Raw genomic sequence first — 24434 nt, 5'->3', positions numbered from 1 at the left:
ACGGCAGCCCACCAGGCTCCCCCATCCCTGGGATTCTCCAGGCAAGAACACTGGAGTGGGCTGCCATTTCCTTCTCCAATGCAGGAAAGTGAAAAGGGAAAGTGAAGTCACTCAGTCGTGTCTGACTCTCCGCGACCCCCTGGACTGCAGCCCACCAGGCTCCTCCATCCATGGGATTTTCCAGGCGAGAGTACTGGAGTCGGGTGCCATTGCCTTCTCCCAAAAGTGTTCAGAGGTGACTTTTATTAAGGCACTTATTGTGTACCACAATGATGGCCTATTGCTGGGTCTCCTTCGCATTAGACTCCAGCTCCTACTCAATTTTATATATCCAGTAGTTGATACAGTGCCTGGCACAATAGGTGCCTGACAATTTATTATGGCAAAAATGAATCAACACAGCTGACTAAATATATGAATGAGTATAAACTGTGGTTGGTGCTAAAGGTTTGGAGTTAGTCACAAGAGCATCCCATCAGATTCCAGAGGCAGGCAGGCCAAGAAGTCTGCCACCTGGAGGTCTTTAAGAAGGAGCACAATGCTGTCTGCGTGCGTGCATGCGTGCGTGCGTGCGTGCGTGCGTGGGTGGTCACTCAGTCGTGTCCAACTCTTTGCGATCCTTTGAACTCTAGCCTGCCAGTCTCCTTTGTCCATGGGATTCTCCAGGCAAGAATACTGGAGCGCGTTGCCATGCCTTTCTCCAGGGGATCTTCCCAACCCAGGAATCAAACCGATGTCTCCTGTGTATCCTGCATTGCAGGTGGATTCTTTCCCCACTGAGCCATCAGGGAAGCCCTGCCATCTGCCTGGTCTGGGCTAATTTTGGTTTTGCCAGGCCAGGGATGTAAGTCTCTGACCTTGCAAACCACAGATGTGAAACAAGGGAGGTAGAGTAGGGTCAAAGTTCTTCCTTTGGGAACTCACCCTCTGCTCCCTCATCTGTTTCTGAGGCTGCTTGTTGCAGAATAAAGTTGAAATGCTCAAAATCCTTTGACATAGGGAGTCTTGGGTGGGGTCTACACCCACCATTGATCATACACTTCTGAGTTCCCGCTGTGATAAAGGTTTTAGTTAGGCTACTGTATTTGGGTCTATGAAACCTTGACGGGCTAGTATCATTATCCTCATTTTATTGAAAAGGAAAGTGAAGGTCAGAGAGGGTTGTTAACTTATCCAGTGGCACATAGCTGGGAAGAAGCAGCACTCAGTTTCAAACCTAGTTTCCTTACTAGGAAGCAATGCCCATATTTTCTCTTCCAAAGCCTGGGGCCCGTGGCTCTTGGACTTGTGACTGTCCCACCCCCATCCCTCTGCCTCTACGTGCTCTCTCTAAGTATAGAGCTCTCAAAACAGTTTATTTCTGGGTCTGGCATCTTGGTGGATAAACACAATCTGAATGAGGTAACTGATGCAGTCTCTGCCGTCCAGGGTGGGCTGGCAAGGGCTAGCCATCACACACTGCCACACACTAGCTAGCACAGCCACGTTTCCAGCTCCCTCTCCTGGATTCCCATTCCTTCCATCCCAGACCATGGCCAGGGATATTTCTCTTAACTTCTCCTGTCACACAGGAACAAAACCTCCTCTGTCTGGGCAAAAAAGGTACCCTGATTTTCATAACAGCTCTCTCAATTCAAAGTCATCGCATCCCCTGCATTGTGAAAACTGGAATTTTGCCAGAGGTTTCTGCCTCTTCTGGATGCCTATGAGCAATGAAAGTTTTGCTAAATATTCACTTTTCTTAAACTCACAGTCTTTTAAAATGCCCTGGAGGCAGTCAAATGTTCTGGTTTCAGATTGAAGAAACAAAGGTGGATAAGACTGACTCTGGCTCTTGAGGGGCCAGGAGTTTGTCAACAGTTCCTCATGGCACCTACTTGTGTCAACGCTCCACCTAGCCCTTGTGGGGCCCTAAATGGGAAACCTTAGAGATGGGTTAGCTTTGTGAAATGGAAACTAAGATGGCGCCTGGTGGAAGAGATGAGGGCGCGGCCTAAGTTGTTAAAACTTTTGATTGGCTCTCTTGATTTCCGTGCAGGTGGACAGCGCGTGATCGCCATAGACTCCTGTTACAATGAAGCGCATGATGACTTGACCTTTAATGTGATTGGTGCAACTATGGTATATTAAGATTTGACCTTTAATGTGATTGGTGCAACTGTGGCATATTACAATTTGACCTTTAAGGTGATTGGTGCAACCCTCGCAAAAACCCCCTTGCTTGCCTATATAAACCAAGAGTTTGCGGCAATAAAGTGGAACTGCTTAGACGGAACTCCTGTTGTCTGTGATTGTTTCTTGCTCTCTGAGGGGCTGGGTTGGCGGACAGCAGGCTCACCTCTCCTCGGGACCCCTCGGCTTTGCTGAGGGAAGTTCCGCTGCCTCTCTCTTTCTGCGGAGCACCCCCACAGCCCTGACAAACGCTTTAGTAGTTACATTGGATGTCTTCATATTAAGAAACTTGACCCACTGATTGAAGATAGGGTCTGTAGTGGTCATTTGCATCTTTGTCTGCTTCTGTTAACAGCAGCTGTTTACTCCAGGATCTAGGGCCCTTGTGTGTAGAGAAATCCCCTAATAGGGTGATGTGTCCAAAATGTGAGCTTCAGATTTGATACGTACACCTGCAAAATTTCAGGTCCCTTTGCTCTGGTGGGTAAAATCAACCCCCAGCTGATTCCCTGAGTGGTGGCACTTGGATTTTTTTATTTTTTCTTTGAAAACTCACTGCGGAAGGAACCGTCACAATACTGTAGTGCAATTATCCTCCAATTAAAAATAAAATAGAATTTAAAAAAAAGTTACTGCTTCCTCTTGCTAAAATCTTGCAGTTTGGGAAGAATTGGCCCTACTCCTGACTTCAAACCAGGGGATGAAACTCAATTCTGGAACTTTGGTCAAAATCCCTTCCAGTAGAATTCACGCAAGTAGTGTTAACACCTTGATATGTGGGGCCATCTTGGCAATGCCTCCTGGAAAGCCAGCGTTGAAAGTCCAGCTGCAAGTGGCAGAGGAACCAGTCCTGACCGTGAGATTTCTGTAGGCAGCCAAGCCTGATATACTCATGGATTTTGCTCAGGCCAGGTTTAGTTAGGTTTCTTTTCATTGCAGTGGACACAATCCAGACTAATGTTGGATTGAGGCCCATATCATTTACAAAAAAAAAAAAAGTTGCCTTTTTCTCCTGGCCTGAGGGAACAGGAGCAAATTCTTCTCCCTCCAACATCTCCTGCTATACATTGGCCTTTTCTTACTTCCTTTCCCCTTTTGGGTTACCACAGAGTTTGGTCTAACCGGATTTCATCAGGATAAGCATGTTAGTGTGTGTAGATGATGGAGGAACGAGCAAATTTCCAGACAGCATTGTCCTGGTGGGGCAGGTGAGGCCATGGGGGACACAGAAGGAGAGCCCTCAGTTCAGGCTGGCTCCTGCTGCGCGGAGTTGCAGAAACAGCCCTCAGGATGGCAGGCCACTAAGCTCGGGCGAGGAGCAGAGGGCCCTTGGTGGGCAATTACACAGCCTCCTGAGATGTCCACCCTGCACCTTCTAACTCCTGATACTGAGATCACTGTCCTCTTCGCTTCAAAACTCCACAATACCCAGAGGTCTTGTTTCTATCCTTTTCTGTCCAAGACCCTGCTGTTGAGAGAGTCAGCTGGGGGTGATTTTACCCACCAGAGCAAAGGGACCTGAAAATTTGTGGTTCAGTTCAGTCGCTCAGTCATGTCCGACTCTGCGACCCCATGAATCGCAGCATGCCAGGCCTCCCTGTCCATCACCATCTCCCGGAGTTCACTCAGACTCACGTCCATCGAGTCAGTGATGCCATCCAGCCATCTCATCCTCTGTCGTCCCCTTCTCCTCCTGTCCCCAATCCCTCCCAGCATCAGAGTCTTTTCCAATGAGTCATCTCTTCACATGAGGTGCCCAAAGTACTGGAGCTTCAGCTTTAGCATCATTCCTTCCAAAGAAATCCCAGGGTTGACCTCCTTCAGAATGGACTGGTTGGATCTCCTTGCAGTCCAAGGGACCCTCAAGAGTCTTCTCCAACACCACAGTTCAAAAGCATCAATTCTTCGGCGCTCAGCCTTCTTCACATTCCAACTCTCACATCCATGCATGACCACAGGAAAAATCATAGCCTTGACTAGATGGACCTTAGTTGGCAAAGTAATGTCTCTGCTTTTGAATATACTATCTAGGTTGCTCATAACTTTTCTTCCAAGGAGTAAGCATCGGGTATCAAATCTAAAGCTCACATTTTGGACACATCAGCCTATTAGGGGATTTCTCTATGTACAAAATACTGCTCTAGCACATCAGACCAACAGCTCTCCTTGGGGTGCTGCAGATGGACTTGTCAGGCGCGCCTCTGTCTGCTCCCCTCCTCTGTCCCCCTGGCTCCTGTTCCCGGCTAGATTCAGTTTCTGAATTACCATTGAGAGAAGTAGGGCTTGTATTAATTATCTGCACAATATTCGTCCCCTCTGGCTTGTGCTGAGATAAAAGGAAGAGCATCCTAGCTAGAAATGCCTGAGGGAGGGAAGCTGAAGAAACTTCCAGCCAAGGACTAATGAGGGAGCCATGCCCAACAGGCTCCCGGGAGCTCTTTCCAATCCGACAGGGAACCAGTGTCTTTCTGTCTCCAGCTTGGCTGTGGCTTAGTCCACAGGTACTGCCCCAAGCTTGGGTGCTACCTTGGCCGGGTTCTTTCTGTATTTGAGCTGATCTCCCAATGGCCAGCACCCTCACTGGCCAGCACTCCAGGTAAAGGTCCCCCCTCACTGCCCACTGCTGTTCCCTATTAGGCTGACTGGACACCCAGCGCCATCTGTTTTCACACGGGCCCCTGTTCTTTTGGTCCCAGGCTGCCTGAGGTTTTCTCCAGGCCCAGTTTGTGCAGCAGCATCTGCATTTCCATCTCAGCCTGGTTCCATCTGGTTATTTCCTCTCTCTCACGGTCCCAGTCACCTTGAACTAGATCAGCAAGACGGAAAGCAGTAAGGAGAAGCGGGCTCTGAGCCCCTCTGCAGGGCAGGCACCTTTGTTCTGCTTGTGCTAGTGGCTGCTGCGCCCACACTCATTTGTCCCATCTTTGCTTGACCAGCAGCACGGTCAGCCGGGGTGGCCTGGACTCAGCCATCTATAGCCTGGACCCTAAGCCCTGATCTCATTAGCCTAATGCTCCAGCTAAGCTCAGCTCATTTGCTCATTCAAAGCAGCTTTAGCATAAAGTCTGTGCCTAATTTTGTTATAGCTGCATGAGGAGTTACAGAAAGTCTATGGTGTAGTTGACTATAAAAACTTATGCCTATGAAAATTCAGTCAGTTCAGTTCAGTTCAGTTGCTCAGACATGTCTGACTCTTTGCGACTGCAGCATGCCAGGCTTCCCTGTCCATCACCAACTCCCAGAGTCCACCCAAACTCATGTCCATCAAGTTGGTGATGCCATCCAACCATCTCATCCTCTGTCACCCCCTTCTCTTCCTGCCTTCAATCTTTCCCAGCATCAGGGTCTTTTCAAATGAGTCAGTTCTTTGCATCAGGTGGCCAAAGTGTTGGAGTTTCAGCTTCAGCATTAGTCCTTCCAATGAATATTCAGGACTGATTTCCTTCAGAATGCACTGGTTGGATCTCCCTGTAGTCCAAGGGACTCTCAAGAGTCTTCTCCAACACCACAGTTCAAAAGCATCAGTTCTTCGGCACTCAGCTTTCTTTATAGTCCAACTCTCACATCCATACATGACTACTGGAAAAACCTATGAAAGTTACCCAACAGCATAATAAGATTCCATGGACAGAGGAGCCTGGTGGGCTGCAATCCACGGGGTCACACAGAACAGAACATGACTGAGTTACTGAGCATGCACGCACACATAATAAAATGAGATGTGAATGACACAGAGTGTCTGGAATGGTCTGTGATTTGTTGTTGCTTGAATCAGAAGGGAAGTGCTGAGGGTATTCCGAGGATGGTGCGATGCCTGACGCTCTGACTGTTAGAGGACATCTGTCTGGGTTGATGCAGGTCTTGAAGCTTTGGAGGATATGAACCCAGTGGGTCTGAAATTACAGCAAGTAGCTGGAACTCAGGGAGGCCTGAACTTTGGGGAAATCATCCTCCTGAAGAATATTGAAGTTGCTGCTGCTAAGTCACTTCAGTCGTGTCCGACTCTGCACGACCCCACAGACGGCAGCCCACCAGGCTCCCCCGTCCCTGGGATTCTCCAGGCAAGAACACTGGAGTGGGTTGCAATGTCCTTCTCCAATGCATGAAAGTGAAAAGTGAAAGTGAAGTCACTCAGTCGTGTCTGACTCTGTGTGACCCCCTGGACTGCAGCCCACCAGGCTCCTCCGTCCATGGGATTTTTCCAGGCAAGAGTACTGGAGTGGAGTGCCATCACTTTCTCCGATACTAAGTTGAGGTCGGCCTAATTGAAGCCAGAGGTTCTTATCAGGGGCAGTGGAAGATGAGAGAATGTGACACTTTCTCTAACTTTGGGGAAAATTAAGAACTCATTTGTCAAAGTAAGTAACATTTATTGATAAAGTCTCTTATATGCATCAACTCATTTAATCCCTAAAACAATGCTGTGCAATCAGCATCTAGATTACCCCTGAGTTTTAAAGATGAGGAAGCTGATGCTCAGAGAGTTGAAGACCCCAAAGCTATGTCAGGAAATGAAGCTGTGTGTCCTCAGAATTCTTAACTTGTCTCACCATATCCTGCTGCCCACCCCACCCCTGGTCCTCCTTCCTGTGGGTCCTGGTGACTCACCCTCTTTCTTGGCAGACCCTGTGGTTTTTGATAACTCAGTGAGTGAAGTCATCCTGATGGGGCCACACCTCGTGGCCCCACTTCAGTGCGCTCCTCAGGCCTCCTGGTCGCTGGAGCAGGAACTCTGCAGCTAACGCTGCCTGGTTTTTTTTTTTGTTTGTTTGTTTGTTTGTTTTGGTTTTTGGTATAAGTTTCTTCTTTGAAAGAACGAGGACCAGGTTTCCCAAGGGCTGAGCCAAAGCCATTTAAGTAATACGCTCAGTTACGTAAAGAAGCTTTTTTTTTTTAATCAAGCACAGGCGTTCTCATCTCAGGTGAGCTCCCCAGGCTGAGAGCCCTTGGAGCAGACTCTGTCCTTCTTTTCACTTGAAGACTTGAGCCCGATGCGCCAGAAGCCTGCTCATCACGCCAAAGCCTTTACGTTCCCAGGGCTCCCCTCCTGGCCCTTGTAAACGTGATATATTGGTTGTCAGTGTCTATCTCGCAGGACGCCCAGGGTGTTCTGTGCTTAGTCGCTCAGTTGTGTCCGACTCTTTGTGACCCCACAGACTGTAGCCCGCCAGGCTCCTCTGTCCATGGGGGTTTTCCAGGCAAGAACACTGGAGTGGGTTGCCATGCCCTCCTCCGGGAGATCTTCCCAACCTAGGGATGGAGCCCAGGTCTCCTGCACTGCAGGCGGATTCTTTACCATCTGAGCCCCCAGGGAAGGTGCTTCTTGTAGCGGGATGTGGAGGGAAGTAATAGGGAGGCAGTCAGAGGGGGCTAATGCAAGCTAAGTGAATTCCGCTGGCTAGGCGCTGTGCCTTCCATGTATTTTAAAGCTGAATTATAGTGGTAGATTATTGGCACTATTGGCTTCATTTTGCAGTTGAGAAAACTGACGTTCAAGGAAGCTGCAGAGAAGTCCACCAAAGGTCGAACCAGGTTTCTCTTGATTCTGAAGCTATTTATCCTTCGTGTCAGACCTCGTCCAGCTTGAGTTTTATCCTGTAGGCAATGGGGAATCACTGAGGGTGCCCAGCAGGAAACCAAGAGGCTACAGGAGCATTTTAGGAAGGTTAATCCGACAGCAGTGAGTGGGATGGGTGGGAGAGAAGTGAGGCCAAAGCTGTGAGGACAGGTTAGGAGGCTTCTGCCACGGAGTCGCTGTGAGATACCTCCAGAGGGACAGCAGAAGCAGACGGGATACTGAGAAGGAGAGGAGCAGCTCTGAAGAGCTGAGGACCCCGACATGATGGGGAAACCTTTCCTTCTTTCTGATCAGCTAGGGTCTCGCTGGCTCTTGGTGGCCGGTGCCAGGGGTGAGACTCGGTGGTCACTTCTGCTCAGGTCGGTTCATCCAGGGGCAGAGGCATGTGTGAGCTGAGAAGGCGCCTTGGTCTGCTCCTTGGCAGGGCTGGGCCGGGCTGGCTGCTCTTCCTGGGCAAGGCCTAGACCTTTGCAACTTCTATTATCTAGCCCAGGAGACGGCACCATGTATGCTCAGTAAATCACAATTGGAGTGGTGAGCTCAGAAGTGTCTCTGACATAGACAATGAACAACACTGTTTATGAGCAACTCACCTCCTCAGCTGGAGGAGGCGAATGGGTCCAGTGACTGCTCCTTTACTGTCGGGGAAGCCAAGGCTCAGAGCTTATGTGACTTTCCCACGGTCACCTGTGGAGCCAGAGGCAGAGTTATGATTCAGGTGTGTGGTACTCAGCTTTGACCTGAAGTCTTGCTGGCTCCCCACCTCCTCTCTCCGTGGTGTTGAACAAACGGGTGAAATTAATGGTAAGCCTTCCGGTATGGCGGTTTATGGTTTGCAAACCTGCTTGCCATTCATTATCTCATTTGATCCTCACAGCAACAAGGTATTATTATACTCATTTCACAGAGGAAGAAACCGAAGCTCAGAGAATCGAGGGCTTTGCTCATTCCACTGTGAATGACAGAGCTGGAGTTCAAAATGAGGTTTTCTGACTTGAAGTCCGCAGCTCTGTCCCAGAGCCATGAGAATAAGGGGGGGGGGGAAGAAAAGAAAGAAAAACAGGGCATCAAAGAGGACAAACAGAAGACTCAGAGGAGGCAGGGCAGTGAACACAGTGTAGATGGTTCTGGAGGCCTTCAGGTTCAACATAATAAAATGCTTCTGGGCAGAAAAGACTGTTCATTGTAGGTGTGAGTACCAGGGGAAATCAGTCTATCCGCTTGGGGAGTGAGCCTGACTCTTCCTAGAGGCTGATGATTGGAAGAAATGACCTCTGAAAAGTCTCCCCCTTCCTATCCACAGATCTTGTGAAGAGAAAGAAGCCAGAGAAAGAGCAAAAATGGACAAGTCAGCATTTTTCTGTTAGGTTCCCAGTGAATTAGGCTGAGTGGATGGATGGGCGGATGAGACTTCGGAAAACGGTACATCTACTGAGCCACACACCACGCGGTCCTCCTCACAAGTTCTGAACAGCTCTCCCTGCTCCTCTGTCCTTTCACCCATCTACGTAATATCATGCTATAAATGACAGCAACTCTTCCAGCCAAGGAGGAAAAATAGGGGCAGCATTAAGGGAGAAGCTGAGAAGTGATGTGCTTTGTCCAGAAGAGTGGAAGAATAGATGGAATGGAATCTCCCCACCTCCTCTCATTTGCTGACGCCCTGCTCTGGACTAAATTACGATTGCTTCCTGCCCGGTTTCCCGTGAGGTGATCCATCTGGCGTTTGTGGTTGGGCTCAGAGAGGTGAGGAGCCTGCAAGGGTCCGAGAAGCCAAGAGCTCCGCTGGTGCAGGATCTTGTTCTCTGTGTTTCTGTCAGAGAAACACTGCAGTGGGCCCCTCTCAGGCCAGCCAGGGGAAAGGCCAAAGGGCTGCAGATGGTCCATAGAGGGCTGGGCCTTTGCTCACTGCTCAGGCTCAACCGCCACTTCCCAAGCTGAACCAGTAACTCTGGCCTGAAGGCTGCCCTGTGGTCACAGAGAAGTCCCGGGCCTGTGTCTCCTGACCCTGGGTTCCAGTTCTAGCTATCGTTGATGATGCCTAGTATTTAACACAGCATCTGTAGGTAGTAGGCACTCAGTAAAGAACTGATGGAGCGAGGAACGAACGAAGCAATTAGCTGTGACCTTGATTTCCACATCTGCAGAGGGGGCATGATAATGCTGTCACTGCCTCTCACTCCAAGTCATCCCCTGAAGCTCGGGAAGCGGACGGGCGGATGATGTTCATGCCCAGTAGGGTCTGGCTGCGCATCCGTGATTGATGTGTGAGCCTCCCCACCTCAGGTCATGTTACTGCTGGCTTGGTGGTTGGAAGCAGCTCTATCCTCAGGCTCCTGGAAGACCTGACCCACGGCAGAGTCTCTCTGAATTAACCTGCAGTTTCCTTCTCCCCTAAAGAGCTTACCTTTAGAGGTTCTGCCTCTGGGAAGATGCTTCAGTGTGCTGGGAGGCCTTTTCGCTGCCCTCTTGGTACAGGACCTAGTGTGGGAAGGAGAGGAAACAGCTCACTTATAAACTCACCCCAGCCGAGCCTCTTTCGGAGACACTGGCAGAGACTTCAAGACTAACCACCAGCGCTGAAGGCGCCTTTAGGAGATCCCGACCTTTGAGCTGAACATAGTCGCTAGAGGGAAGGCGGCAGAGATTTGGGGTGGGGGGAGCTAAGGAGCGGGAGGGATGAAGCCTGGAGGAGAATGGGAGGAGGGAAGGAAGGGAGGAGGAAGAAAAGAGGCAGCAGAGTCTGAGAGACAGAGAGGGAGGGGCAGAAAGGAAATGGAGAGATGCGGGTAATATGAAGAGACGCAGAAAAGAGCTGCAGGGAGAGAGGTGAGAAGGGGAGAGCTGGAGAGACAGATCCCTCAGTCTCTGGGAATGGAAGAAACCTCAGCAGCGTTCCGATGCTGGGAAAGTGTGCCGGCTTGGTGGAGGCAGCGCTGGGGGACGACAGAGGTTGCCTGGAGTGCAGATAGGCTGGGATGAGGCCCAGTGTGGGGTCTGGCCACCTCCTAAAAGCCCTTGCTAATTGATTACCTGCTGCAGTGATGACCAACACAGCGAGCAACCACTCCAGACCACAGACTCCCTCCCCACATCTTCACTGGGAGCCAGGCCTGGTGTTACCCTAACCCCAAGGCAGCACTAGCGTCCCAGCCAGCCTGCCTTCGGCCTTGGCTGGGGGTAGGGCAGTGCTTCTTGGTGATGGTGGCAGTGTGTGCCCTTCTAAACGGGTGGGACTGTGGTATAACACAGTGAAAGAGAGCAGTTTCAAAGACACAGAGGAGAAATCTGCTTCCATAGCTTCAGGCCCCTCACCGGCCAAGGCCATGGACGTAAGATGTGGGTCGAAGCAGCAGCCTGGAAGGCCCGATGCGGAGTGAGTCGGGGGCAGGCCAGCTGGGCTGAGGCTGCCTGTGAGCGGCTAGGCTGGTGGGATGAGGACGGCCCCGCCTGGGGAGTCCTGCAGGGCTAGAGGGGCTGCTGAAGCACGGAGAGGGGATGGTCTCAGAGGTCTGGCGAATCCACTGCTCTTGGCTGTAAAAGCTGCACCGTGTGAACGTCACGTGCAACCATGCTGCTTTCACGAGTGCTCCCGCCCGTGGGCTGTGGGGTGGGCCGGGGCTCTGTGGGGTGAGACATGGGTGGGGTCTGGGAAGGGCGGCTGTTGGCTCTGAAGCTGCTCTGTGGTTTGTTTGGGGCGATGGTGGAGGGCGGGCATCCACCTCAGGGACCCAGAAGCCCAGAGCTCTCCTTTCTCATCCCTGCCCTTTCCTGTACAGATCCTGGGAGGAGAGACTGGGCAAGGAGAGAGAGGAAAAGTGGCCTGTCCCCCACTGCTGTGTGAGCACAGGAGGAGAGAGATAAATTAGCCTTGTCACGCTTTCCCCAGGCTCTACAAGAGCAGAACAGTTCCCGTCCCCTGTGGGAAGATCAGCCATTATTTATGAGCCCCTTTGAAGGGGGCACCATGGGAATATCCATCCTTGCTCCAAGCTGGGTGGGGGGAGGAGCTGGGGGGCCCACCGGCATCTGCCTTCTTAAAGGCACAGGAGACCCTCGCTGGAAGCCAGGGTCCAGCCCAGACCGGAAGTGGGGCAGCTTCCAGTTAAAGCAGAGAGCTGCTATTGAGCCCTGGTGCACGGAGACCCCGCCATGGGCAGAGGGTAAAAAACACTCAAGTGAGTAACGGAAGGGGCACTGGGGTTTCCACCTCGGCACCCCGAGGCGAAGAGCTCATCGGGCTCTGCTAGTGTTGGCCCAAACACAGCCTGCGGGATGGACGGACGTTCACTGGACCAGCGGGCGCAAACCAAAGGCTAAAGGTTGGGAGTCTGGGCAGCGGGTAGAGGCCTCGGCACAACAGGAGGATGGAAGTCACGTTTTTCTAAGGTTTGGGGGCCAGGAGACACCGCGCTATTACTCCGTCTTTCTCCTTGTTGGAGAGAATGACTGGGGGTGCAAGACTCCAACAAAGGGAGCCCGAGCAGCTAAGGAGGAGGCTGGGGAGCTAACGGAGGCGTGGATGCGGAGGTTGGAGGGCTGGAGAGGGGAAGGGAGGGAGAGACGAGACGAAAGCAGCAACCGAGCGGCAGGCACTTAGGAAAAAGCGCGGGCCAGGGGTCCACAGCGTGGAAAGCAGCAAGAGGTGCGGGTGCAGGGCCTGGAGACAGGCTGAGGGAAGAGACAGGGCCCCCGGCTGCTGTGAGGCAGGGAGACAGGCGGAAAGTCAGGAGCAGCAGGAGGGAAAGGCGGGCAGGGGGCAGGTGGGGGGCGGCTGGAGAAGGGGCCGGAGGGCTGTGGAGCGGGGTGTCCGCCTCAGGGAAGGGGCAGGGGGATGACCCACTCGGGAGGGCAGGAGCCAGCAAAGGAGGGCCTGCTGTTTTTTTTTTTTCTTCCCCACTCTTTCATTTCAATTGCTATCAATAATCCATTCCCAAGGAGCTGCCCTGACAGCAATTAACAAAGCCTTTATGCTCCAGAGAGAAGCTGAAATCATTTCCTCCCGCCTCCCTGTGCTCCCTGGGCAACGGGCCCTAGCGCTGAGATCCCCAGTGGCATACGGTCCAACCCAGGACATGCCTGGGAAGGGACGGACAGGGGCCAGGGAGGATCCTCCACTCCTCCCCAGAGGGGGGCTGTCTGAATGCTTTATACCAGGGTCTGGGTGGGGGGGTGTTGTGGGAGATGGGAGGTGTAGAAGCAGGGGGTTTTAAAGATGGCACATTCGGTAAAACCTTTCCTGATGACCAGTCCTCAGCGGATGGTAGAGGGAGGCTGGCTGCCTCTTCAGCCTGGTGGCCGAGGGTGACACCTCCCTCTCTTTGCTAAAGTACCAAGAACCTAGGAGCTTAGAACACCGTGAGGAGTGTTTTCTAGAGCTGATTTCAGTTCAGTGGACCTTCACTGAGCTTCTGTTGTGTGCCAGGACTTCTGACAGGTGGAGGGGGTGTTTGAGAAAGAGCAAGAGGCTCCCTGTTCTCTAGGAGCTGATCATCTGGTGGGCAAGAGGCACAGTGAACGAAACGAAGAGTTGCCATGCCAGGCAGGTGGTGCCCAGAGGCAATGGGAGCACCAGGAATCCGGAGGGGGGAGGGAAAGAGAAGGCGACAGGGCAGGGCACTGGAAGAAGCTCTTTCCCAGGAAGGGGCCTGGGGCCATTCCCGCTGTGGAGCGGGGACGGTCATTGCTCCATCGCCTCCTCACCTCTGTGAGTCAGGCTTTGTGCCAGGCACTTCACGTCCATTGCCTTCTACTTGGCACCTCACAGGGTACACCATAAGGAGGCAAATGTTTTAACAGACTTGGAAACCAAGGATTAGTAAGGTCTCATAGCTTGCTGGAGGACGCACAGCTGGTAAGCCACGGAGCCAGGTTGAAAGATCTCAGTCTCCTCCTGCTCTTTCTGTTTTGCTTCCCATCGGTAATGTTTAATTTCAGAGCTTGCTTACTCAGCAATTTCATGTCTAGGAATTTTTCTTACAGATGTCCTTGCGCGTGAGCACAGTGACCTTGTATACAGAGTTGTTCACGGTAGCACCCTTTTTCATAGCAAAGGATTAGAAATGACCTAGTGTCCATCACAGGGGACTGGTTAAACGGATTTGCAGACAATGGAATATTCTGCAACCATCAAGAGAAGTGGAGAACACTTTATGTATAGATATGGAATAATTTCAAGGACACACTGTTTAGTGGAAAAAAAATACAAGCACAGAGCAATGTATTTAATATACTGCCATTGTTTAAAAAGGATGGGGGGAGAATATTTATACAAAATTAATGTTTTGCACAATATGTACATGGAAGGAGATATAGAAAACAGTAACTGGTTGCTTCTAGGAAGAGTAACATGTTTGGGGATCAACAGTGGATGGTATATTTTTCACGGTATATTCTTTTGTAACATGTGTGTTTTGGACTTTTTCAATGTATTCCCTGCTACAAATAAAGAAATAAAAATAAATGTCCTGGTCTAGGTGATGCGCGTCTTACTGAACAGGAAAGTGGAGATGACAGTTTCTGGAAGAAATGATAGTACTTTTGGAGAGGTCGTTGATACTGGCTTTAGAAAAACCTGGATTTTAAATCTGCATGCTGACACTTTTAAGGTCCAAGTCGTCAGACAAGTCACGCCACCTTGTTGAACCCCAGTGGACACGTGTGTAACCAGGGACTCTCCCTCCGCACGTGGAGGACGGTCCTCGTCTGTGCTGAGTGCTCAGACAGCTGCAGCCGTGCCCACCGTGGGCCCTGGGGAAGCCAAGAGAAGGGGCACCCGGGCGCTGCTCACGGCTGGTCAGGAACACTCACTGATTCTTGATGCCTTTCTGACTCAGGGCATCCCTGGCAAATCCATGTGCCCTCTTGCCTGAAACTGCTGGGCCCCACAAAGAAACTCTGCTTGGCCAGAAACCCTGAGGGCAATCCCAGCCCTGCTGCTCTGACCTGAAGGTTCTCTCTGTCTTCTTTTTTGCAAGGAGCGTTCAGTTGTCCTCAAAGATTTCCTCTCCAGCCCAAAGGCTACGCTTCTCGGGAGGCTGTACTTTGTTGAGTCCATATGAGGCGAGGCGAGGCCGAAGGCTGTCAGGAGATGTGGCAGGCTGGAGTCAGAGGGTCTCAGTCTAAACTGAGCTACAGGTCCTTCAGTGCAACTCCCTAAGCCTCAGTTTCCTTCTCTGTAGAATGGGGATGTGTCCTGTGATGATCAAATATGTGGCAAAACCACTGCGTCCTGTCAAATACGTGGTGAGAGCACTGTGTTAGTGTAGAAGCAGGAAAGCTGCCTGAAGCGTGCTGGCTTTTTCTCAGGATGGTTGTGATATAGACAGCTGCGGAGGCTGGGGAATGGGCCTCAAGTCAGGTCAGACCTAAACAGTATCAGCAAGGGTTTCAAAGGAGCACGATGAGGCCGTGCCAGTTCTGCTCCTGCTGCTGGGGAGGGGCTTGTGTGTGGGCAGGTGAGCGCTGGGTAGAGAAGAGGGGGTGAGTGGACTGGCTGAAGAGACTGTTCTGGGGCTTTTCTCCACTCACTCAACAATCAGGAGTGGGTATCCCTTTACTGGTTCTCCTGGGAGGTTCTGAGACCCAGGTAGTCCCATCCTTGAGAAACACTCAGGCAGATGTGGGGCAGAGATCATTCGGTCATTCAACAAACACTTACCGAGCCACTTATGAAAATGGCTATGAAGGGTGCCCAGGATGGGTCAGCCCTGGCCCCTGTTTTCTAGATGCTTATAGTATGGCAGGGAAGATCATTCAAGGCACATAAGGCTGCATTTTCATAAGAGAAATTTTTACCATTGTGCCAACTGATTGTGCAAGAACTGGATGGACATGGGGCAAAAGTGCTCAAGGCCAGGGGGCGTCAGCTAAGAAAGGGCTTCCTGAGCAGGCGGGAGCCTGGTCAGCTGGACCAGCACCAGGAGGCCATGGCGAGAGGAGGCAGGGTGAGCCGTGCAGGACCCTGTGGCGCGGCGTGTCCCTTCAGGAGAGTGATGTGCAGTGAGCTGGAGAGGAGCAGGCTGCTGGGGGTGGACTGGGGCCCTGGGGCAACACGGGTCCCTCTCCCAAACTGTCAGCCCTGCAGCTGTGCTGCCTCCTCGCTCTGCAGGGAGGAGTAAACTGCTTATTATTCTCCCCTCAGCCTCACCCGGGCACCTCACGCTGCCAAGCAGCAGAGTGAGCGGGAGCGGTAAACGTCTGGCAGAGGCACACGTCAGATCTGGCCAGTGGAGCAGCGGGGCCTGGTTGGCTCCTGGCTCACGATGACCTCAGTCCAGCCAGAGCCACCAGGCACCTGGGTCACCTGCTTTGTGTCTGAGTTAAAGCCCGCCCGGGCTGGGGAGGGCAGCTCTGCCTCTGTCTGCTGGGCCTCTGTCCGGCAGGCCTGCCTGGGAGATTCACATCAATATTGATTGTCTGCTCAGCCATCTGGGAAGGGGAAAGTGAGGCCAGGCGGGGGAGCCCCATCAGTCAGCCCTGGAGGACAGGGCGCCCGGGCTGAAGGCTGGCCGAGGCCCTCTTGGCCTTCTCCCTGTAGGAGAGGCAGGACTCATAGGGGGACACCTTGCAGGGTGGTACACACGGAACTCAGAGGAGTGCTCACCCCGGGTGAGCGAGGAGCATGTCAGCAGAGAGAGCAAGGGGACCTGTTGGGGCATTCTTAGTGCCATTCCGGATCTTGCTCTTTGTGTCTTTCTCTGTGTCTGAATAGCTTGGAACACAGTTTTGTTTAGTGACCTCGAGAGTGCACGGAACTCTTCCTCCAGCCTCCAGGCGAAACTTCAGCAATGCGCTGGACACTGGTGGTGTTTCTGTCTAAGTTTACAGCTCTAGAGAAGGAATTCGCAAGCCCCCAGCATAACCCAGGTGCATCCTGCTTCCTGCCCTTCCTCCAGTTGGTCAGACGAAGCTGCTTCTTCTCTGAAAGCCCTGCCTCTGTGGGGTGGGAGAGCCTGCCTCTGGGCCCCGGGCAGCAGCGCTGCAGTGCTTTGTAAGTCCCTCCCCGATCCTTCCTCTCTGCTGGCATCATCCCCGGTGCCCCTGCCCCCAGGGGCCCCACTCTCTGAGCAGTCAGGGGGAAGAGACTTTGGGGGAAAGTGGATCTGGCAAAGAAGCAGAGACCAGACAGTTGTTCAACTGCCCTCTTTTCCTTTTATTCCCACCTTCCCAAGACAAATGCCCTTATGAAGGACCAGGGACTTGGAGAAGTCTCAGAGTTTTTGTAAGAAAATCCCCCTATCTAGAGTTGATGGATCCAAATTTGGTGACTAAGAAAGAGGTTGAAACTCCTTCCTGTCCTGTCAGTCACGGGCATGACCTTGGAGCAGTGGGACAGTCATTTGCACTTTAGTGGGGGGTCCTGTCAACCTGGATATACAGGAACAAGCCATCAAACATCAGAGGAATCCCGTCAGACTGTAGACTCTGTGGGGGCAGAGACCCCTCCTATGATGGTGCCGGGCACTCAGAAGGCACTTCATTAGGGCTTGCTGAAATGCTGGGAGAAAGTCAGCCCAGGGAGAGTGCTTTCAGAGCCGGGGAAGGATGGCACAAAAGTCACAAGCTTTGGAGTCAGACCTGGACTTGAACCTGAACCGTGCTGTGTATCAGCTGTGTGACCAGGGGTGTTGCTTCACTTCTTTACTCCGGGGTCCCCTGAGCTGTAAACAGGCAGTGAGAGTGCTCACCTCATGGGGTGTTACACAGTCTAATGCACAGAATGTAGCTGGTCCATAATAGAGGCTAAAATCCTAAAATCCCCAGCCCCCACCTTGAACACTTCAGTTCCTGAGAACCTTCTCTCTCTCTTTTTAATATATATATTTCATTGAAGTACAGTTGACTTGGAATGTTTCAGTGCTTGAGAACCTTCCTGAAGCTCCTGGTGGAGAGATTTCTGTATCTGTGTCTTAGCCTGTGTTTCTGTGTTGCCTTGCTTTTGCTTCCTTCATGACTCCCTTTTCCACCTTTTGGGTCAGGTTTTCTTTCTCCCCTTTCTGTGTCTCTGCTCCTTTCCTTCCCCCCAAACCACTTTATTCTTACTATCTTCCAGTCCACCCCCTCCCATCCTCCTTTACCTCCTCCTTTCCCCTTTCTGATTCCGACCCTCCAGGGCTGTACTTCTTGCCTTGCTGCTCCACGTTCCTCTATTCAAGGAATAGGATGACTCTCCTCAGGGCATTCAGTAAGTGGGTGAGACACATCTCTCGGTTCACAAAGCAAACAGGGAGCCGCTCTCCACAAAGGCCGCACCGGATACTTAGTCACTCCTGGGGAAACCTCTTAACTCTTGGAACCCGAATGGCTCCAACCCCTTGTTATCGCCCCTGCTTTCCAAGGGCCTCGCTATCCAGTAGGGTCTTCGGCAAACCAACAGCCAGGCCTTGAAAATTGCGTTGTCCAGGCAATGGACTCCTCCCAGGTGAGGATTCTGCAGGGCTCTGGAGGGAGTGGACAAGGATTGTTTGCAGGATCAGAAGCTCTCATCTAATGGAAGAGTCAGCACTCTCATGAGTCAGGCCTGATGCAAGCTCAGACAACAAGCGATAAATAGAAAGCAATTTTCTTCCTGAGCGCTGAGAAGCTGTGCCGTTTAGAACAAAACAAATGTAATCAGAGAAGACTTCTTGGAGGAGGTGAGTATGAGTGCAGGGACTGAAAATAGGTACTGGGCTGGGGGGACACCCAGATAGAGAATAGTGGCCTGGGTCCTCTCACCCAGAAGGGGTGCTCCTGAGGGTAGGTGAGGGTGCCCAGGTTGAGTTGTGTTCCAGGGCTGCGCGTTCAGTTTTACAGGTTGGAGCCAAGAGCCGTCATAATGAAATTAGATTGGCAGGGAGGGAACAGTGGGAAGACAGGGCTTCCCAGAGCAGCTGGGTCAGGTCCAGCTGGGCCAAATCAGGCTGTCAGTCTGCGGGACGCGCAGGTGCTCGGACGGCTGGTGCCACCCCCTCTGCAAAAAACTTCGGACGGTCCAGCTCCTCCCCTAGCCCCAGGCCCCCAAGACTGCTGTTTGGGAGAAGCCCACCCTGTAGGAGGGGGGAGTGGGGGGGCCGGGGGTTAGAAGGTCAGTGAGTTCATTTGACTTTCTAGTATGTGGGTGAGGGAAGGAGGAAAGGTACCTCAGGATAAGTGAACATCTCTGCTTTGTGAGTCTATGTGTATATCGGAAAAAGACATTAAAAAAAAATCTGTGTAAATGGGAGCATCTGTGTATGTGTCTACATGAGACCCAGGGCCATACTCCTGCTGTTCTTACTGATGGCCCCTTTTGGTCCTACTGACATTTTCTCTTTTGAGACCTGAGGCCCCATCCACCCCTCCAAGATCTGGGGCCTCGGCACTGGCCAAGCCCAGTTGCATCGTTTTGCCCCCTGATGCCTCAGATTGGGCTGCGGAGAGGCCCCGGCCCCAGTGGAATCGGGGCGGGGTGGGGGGCAGGGGGGGTAGAGGGGAGGGGAACCCTGCCTTACCGTCTGCAGGCGGGACAGAAGGATGTTTAGGAACCGACTCACCGAAGCTCGCCTGGCCTGCATTTTAATAAGGTTCTCATTAGAGATGCTGTGTGCTGTGGGGAGACTTATTACAGAGCAGAGGGTTCCTTACAACCAGACTTTCCCTGGTTTCCTCCTGAATTTCTCCTCTTCCAGGGAGACTGGCCCCACCAGTTGGCACCTGCCCCCTGTCTTGCCGTTCTTCTCTATGCTTCTCTCCCCGCTCCTCCTGTGGCACCCCGCAGGGCAGGGCAGGCGGAGTGGTCCTCGGCCCCTTGAAGCCCTTGGGAGTGGGCGCAGAGGGGCCAGCCTGCAGCAAGCTGGGCCAGCAACCAGCAGCATCCATCCAGGTCTTCGCCACTGACATCAGAAGCCTTGGTTGCCCGATGAGCAGAGTAGTCTGGACAAGCTTCTGGCCCTTTGCCCTCAGGCAGCCCTTGGTTTTCTTTAGGTTGCAGTCTCAGAAAGCAGGGATCAGAGATCTGAGGCTGTTGTCCTGGATTTTTCAGTGTCCCCTTGGGAGAGGTGACGGTGTGGCCCAGGGCAATGCTATCTGTGGGCTCTTATCTAAACCAGACAGGCTGGGGCTGGCGCCCGGAGCCGTGCGAGGAGGCGGGGCTGGGCACTCCCAGCCGCCCCACCTCGCGTTTGTCTCCATCACCGCCCTGTGCCTTCTCCCTGGAAGAAGACGTGTTGCTATAGTTTACTTTTTGCTTCTGGGTCTTCGTGTCGTTAGTGCTTGGAGAATGTGGCCTCCTTTGTGCTCTCCCGCCTTCTCAGACTGGGGAGTCCCGGGGCATGGGCCACTTGTCCTCAGTTTGGAGCCCGCTGAGGGCTCCTTACTTTTCCCCTGTATCCCGCCTAATGGGCATGGAGGGTGCGGGTGGGGATGGGGGTTGAGCGTGGCTTTGACTGATTAGGAAATTTGCCTCCTGCTGGGAATCCTGGGCTGACAGGAAGATGGAGAGAGCCTGGAGCCAATTCATCAGCTTCTTCCTCCAAAAACCTCCAAGGAAACCTCCAAAACATGTTATGAAGAAGATCTCTCTGTCCTCCTGTGATGTCTGGGAAACCAGAGGGCAAAATCACTCTTTTCCTCTATCAGAGTAGGAAACCCTTAAAGAAACCAAGCATGTTAGCCAGACACGTACATCTGGAAGTAACAAAATCAGAGTTCAAATGCAGAACCCTTTTGTCTCCAATCCTCAGCTTGACCTCGTTGCTCCTATTAGGTGGGATTTTAACAGGTCAAAAAAGTAGCTCGTTGGCATCAGTAAGAGCTACTGAAACAGCTTACCAGCCCTTGGTGGTTTTCTGCAGTCAGTTCACTCGCTTGCTGTTGCTAATGGATCATTCTGTCTGGCTGTATAGGGAGACACGCCAGACACGGGGCTTCATGCATACAGAAGAGGCCTCTGGTCTGACTGAAAGCAAGTTACCAAACACTGCAAAGGGAAATAAAGAAATAGGGTGAAAGCAGAGGGGGGTGAGTGGCAGTCAAGAAATGCTGTGCAAGGGCCTGTCTGCAAGGGCGAAGGGTGGGCTGCAGGGGGAAGGCTCCTGGGCCAAAGCAGGGACAGATCACGTCTGCTGAGCCCAAGTGTCGGATCATGCGGCAGGCTGGCCAGCCAGAGCAGCAGGCTGACAGGGGGGGCCCAGGGTGGCGAGACAGAGGGGCCAACCTAGGGTGGAAGCCAGGGCTGGCTGAGGAGGGCACGGAGGGCTGGGAGGGAAGGGGCCAAGTTGTCCTTGGTCACCCTGCCTCCAGCTTCTGAGAGGGAAGCTTTTATGAGTGTCGCTGAGAAGGGGAGAAGTAAATTGTTACTGAGGAGAATGGGCCCAGGTGGTGGGGAGAGACAGAGGCAGGGAGGAGAGCCGGGATGCCTGGCGGTGCAGGGCAGCTGCAAGAGGTGTACGCCCCCCTCTCCTGGGCACCCCCCAGGTCTGATGCAGCCAAGGCTCCCCTGGGGTGGGGGGGCAGCCCTGCTTTCCTCTCCTCGCGGTGTGCCTGCCTGCCCAGGAGGAAAAGGGGAAAAGATGCGCCAGCTGATCACCTCCAGCTGTTACCTCCTCTCTCCAACCCTCTCAGATAAGCACAGGGCACCCCATCCCCTTGTCACCCCACTTCCTACAACAAAAGTTGGCTTCACTTTGTTTTACTTTCCTGGGACTGGAGGCGACAGAGAACTTGTTAAGTGCTCATAATTCCTCTGGGAGGCTGGTGTGTTTTGTGAGCTGAACTTATTGTTATATCACATTAAAAAAAAAAGAGTTTAAGCTTGCTGCTATTGATATCTTTAAAATTGATGGTAGTACATAAAAGCTTCATCCAAATTAGCAGATATGTCTTTGGGTGCTAAGAATTCATGTGAGAGAGGCCCATTAGCAGGGCCTGGAGAGCAGATAAGGGCAGAGAGGAGGTCAGGGCCCGAGATCAGTGCTGGGACTCAGATGGGCCCAGAGAGAGGTGTCTTGTCTGACGCCTGCCAAGTGGGGCTTTGGACGTGCAGCCAGAGGGAGAGCGTCGGGGGGCTGGTGTGGTCCCCTTGCTCATTCGCATCTCAGCCACATCTGGGCGGACGAGACACGTGTGTTTCCTGAAGACGTCTCCCAGCAGAGTGAGACAATCTGCATGGAAAGCCTCAGTGCGGATGGGAGAATTCCAAGGGGTAGTGCTCCTTGTCTCCCTACGGAGTGGGATGCGCAGTTTCATGCTCTGAAGCTAGAAGGGAGGGGCAAAGCGCCTACAGTTTGAGTTTTTATGAATCTTATTACTATCAGTGATATTGTGAATGATTAATAAGGCATTTGAATTGGAGGCATTGTTCAGTGGAGATGAGGAAGGGAGGGAGGGAAAAGATGAATGTTTATTGAGTGCTGGTGTGCCAGGCGCTCTGCTTGGAGCTTCCTCACACCTTATCTCTGTAGTTTAACCTAGGCAGCTGCAGTCCCTGGTAGTTCAGACGGTAAGGAATCTGCCTGCAATGCAGGAGACGTGGGTTCAATCCCTGGGTGGGGAAGAGCCCCTGGAGAAGGGATAAACGGCAACCCACTCCAGTATTCTTGCCTGGAGAGTCCCATGGACAGAGGAGCCTGGTGGGCTACAGTTCATGGGGTCACAAAGACTCACACACACACACAGACACACACACACACACACACACACACACACACACACACACACGGCTGCAGTGTAAAGTTAACTCCTCGCCGTCCACAGCTTTCTCCTGTCTCAGGTCCACGTTCCCTCTGAGCTTCCATCCCCGTCCCCAGGGGCTGTCTTGGAGCTGCTGTATCAAGGGAACAGTGGACCATCATCACCTCAGCACTGCAGGCCAGGGGAGCCCGCTGTCCCCTGGAGACTCGTGGAACAGGCTTGGAAGGGGAGAGGGGAGGGCGGGGAACCGGCTGCTCCTCTTCACCTTCTCCCAGCAGCACGGTGACCTTTGCCCCTGGCAGGCCCTCTGGGGCGGGCCCGGGCTAGAGGCACAGCTGGTGCGCACTCTCTCCTCTCCCGCTGCTGATCGGAGTCGGGGGCCCGGGGCTGGTTCGGGCTGAGTCCTCACCCGCCTTCCCTCTTCAGGCTTCAGTTCCTCCTTGGTGGGCGCTCAGGAGCTATTTCTCAAGGTCTCTAACAACGCTTCCAGAGTTGACTTTGCAGTAGAATGTGAGATCCACGAGGCAGGGACTCTACTGGCCTCGTAAACAGTTGTCTCAGAGCTACTGCATAGCAGACACTCAAAAAATGGTTGCGCCTAAGCCTCCTATCCTTCCTTTCCCAGGAGGCCCTTGGGCTGGTCCTGGGGGAGCACACGCAGAGGTGGGGGTCCGGCTGGTCTTGCACAGCATCCTGGCGTGCGGGCCTCCCGGGCTCAGTAACCTGCCGGGGAAACAGCAGCTGGTGCCTAGCGAAGAGCGCAGGGAAGGAGCGGGTGCCTCTTGGCAAACTCTGCTCGTGGCCACTCGTGGCTTTGCCCTGCAGAGTACACCATAGTCACAGGAGGCTAAGGTGTGGGGAGGGGGCAGCAGGCGGCCTGGCTGAGGAAGCAGGGAGGTGAGAGAGAAGGCTGAAAGGGACCGAAGGAGGCCTGGCACACTGAGTGGGAGTTTCAAGTTGTGACCAACAGGTGCTGCCCCTAACCCCACCAACACTTCAGAGACGGCTGGGCTGGGGTGGAGGAAACCTCTCCCAGAGGCTCAGTTACCAGTTGGAGAGCGACCATTGTTTCCTGCCCAGGTCATCTTTGCGAAGTGCTTTGTGAGCACCGTGGGCAGGAAGAGTCCTCCAGAGGTCATCTAAGTCATCCGTCTGCTGCAGACACCATGGGTGCCTCCTGACTGGCCAGGTGGTCAGAAAGGGAGATCAGTGTCCCCTGGGTCATTGAATCTTTCTGCTCCCCTTGCAAACACTTCCTCTCCCCACATCGCCCCTTTCCAGCCAGCTCAGCACTTGAGCAAGCTTGCAGGCCCATCCCACCGTGGAGGGGTGAGCATGCCCTACAGCTCCAGGCGGCCACAGGCTCCTCACTCCGAGGGGAGGACCTGCGGTCTGGCCCCCAGGCGGCAGCGCCAACAGCCCTTGTTGCCCAGGGCCCACACCATGGCAGAGGCTGGAACCCTGGCAGCTTCTCAATGATGGCAAGCTCTCCTCTTCCCCGACAGATCTAGATCGAGCCCTCCCGTAGGTGGGAAGAAAAACGTGGCTGCCATTCTACACGATCTGTTGGCATTGTCGCCTAGGAAGGAAAATAAGTGTAGATTTGCTTCTCCCAACATGTTACCCATTTCACACCAGAGTTTGGGGAACTAATTCTGGGTCTTACAATTTCCCTGTTAGCCTCCTCCGCCCGTGATCTCCCAGGTCCCCCAGCTCATCCAGCTCAGAGGAATTCCAGGTCTGGAGGCTCTTCTTAGAAGCTGGAGGTGAGGGCTGGGTGCTTCCACCATGTTAGCCGTTGGAGTAGCCCCCAAGGGTGCTGCACGTTGGGAGCCGCTCTCTGCCTCTTTGGAATCTTTCCTTGGGTTCCAGAAGGACGATGGTGTCATTTTTATTAGTTTTGGCTCATTGCTGCACACTGCTCCTTTTTGGGGCTCCCTCCCCACTCCTCCTCTTCTCGGTGATCAGCAGGGCCTGGAAGGCCATCCTGCCAGCAGACGGTGACAGGCAGAGCAGGCGGCCATGCCGCAAA

Source organism: Ovis aries, chromosome 12 (genome assembly GCF_016772045.2).
Source record: "Ovis aries strain OAR_USU_Benz2616 breed Rambouillet chromosome 12, ARS-UI_Ramb_v3.0, whole genome shotgun sequence".
Taxonomy (NCBI): Eukaryota; Metazoa; Chordata; class Mammalia; order Artiodactyla; family Bovidae; genus Ovis; species Ovis aries.
The sequence above is the reverse complement of the archived record's forward strand: the minus strand, read 5'-3'. Positions refer to the sequence as shown.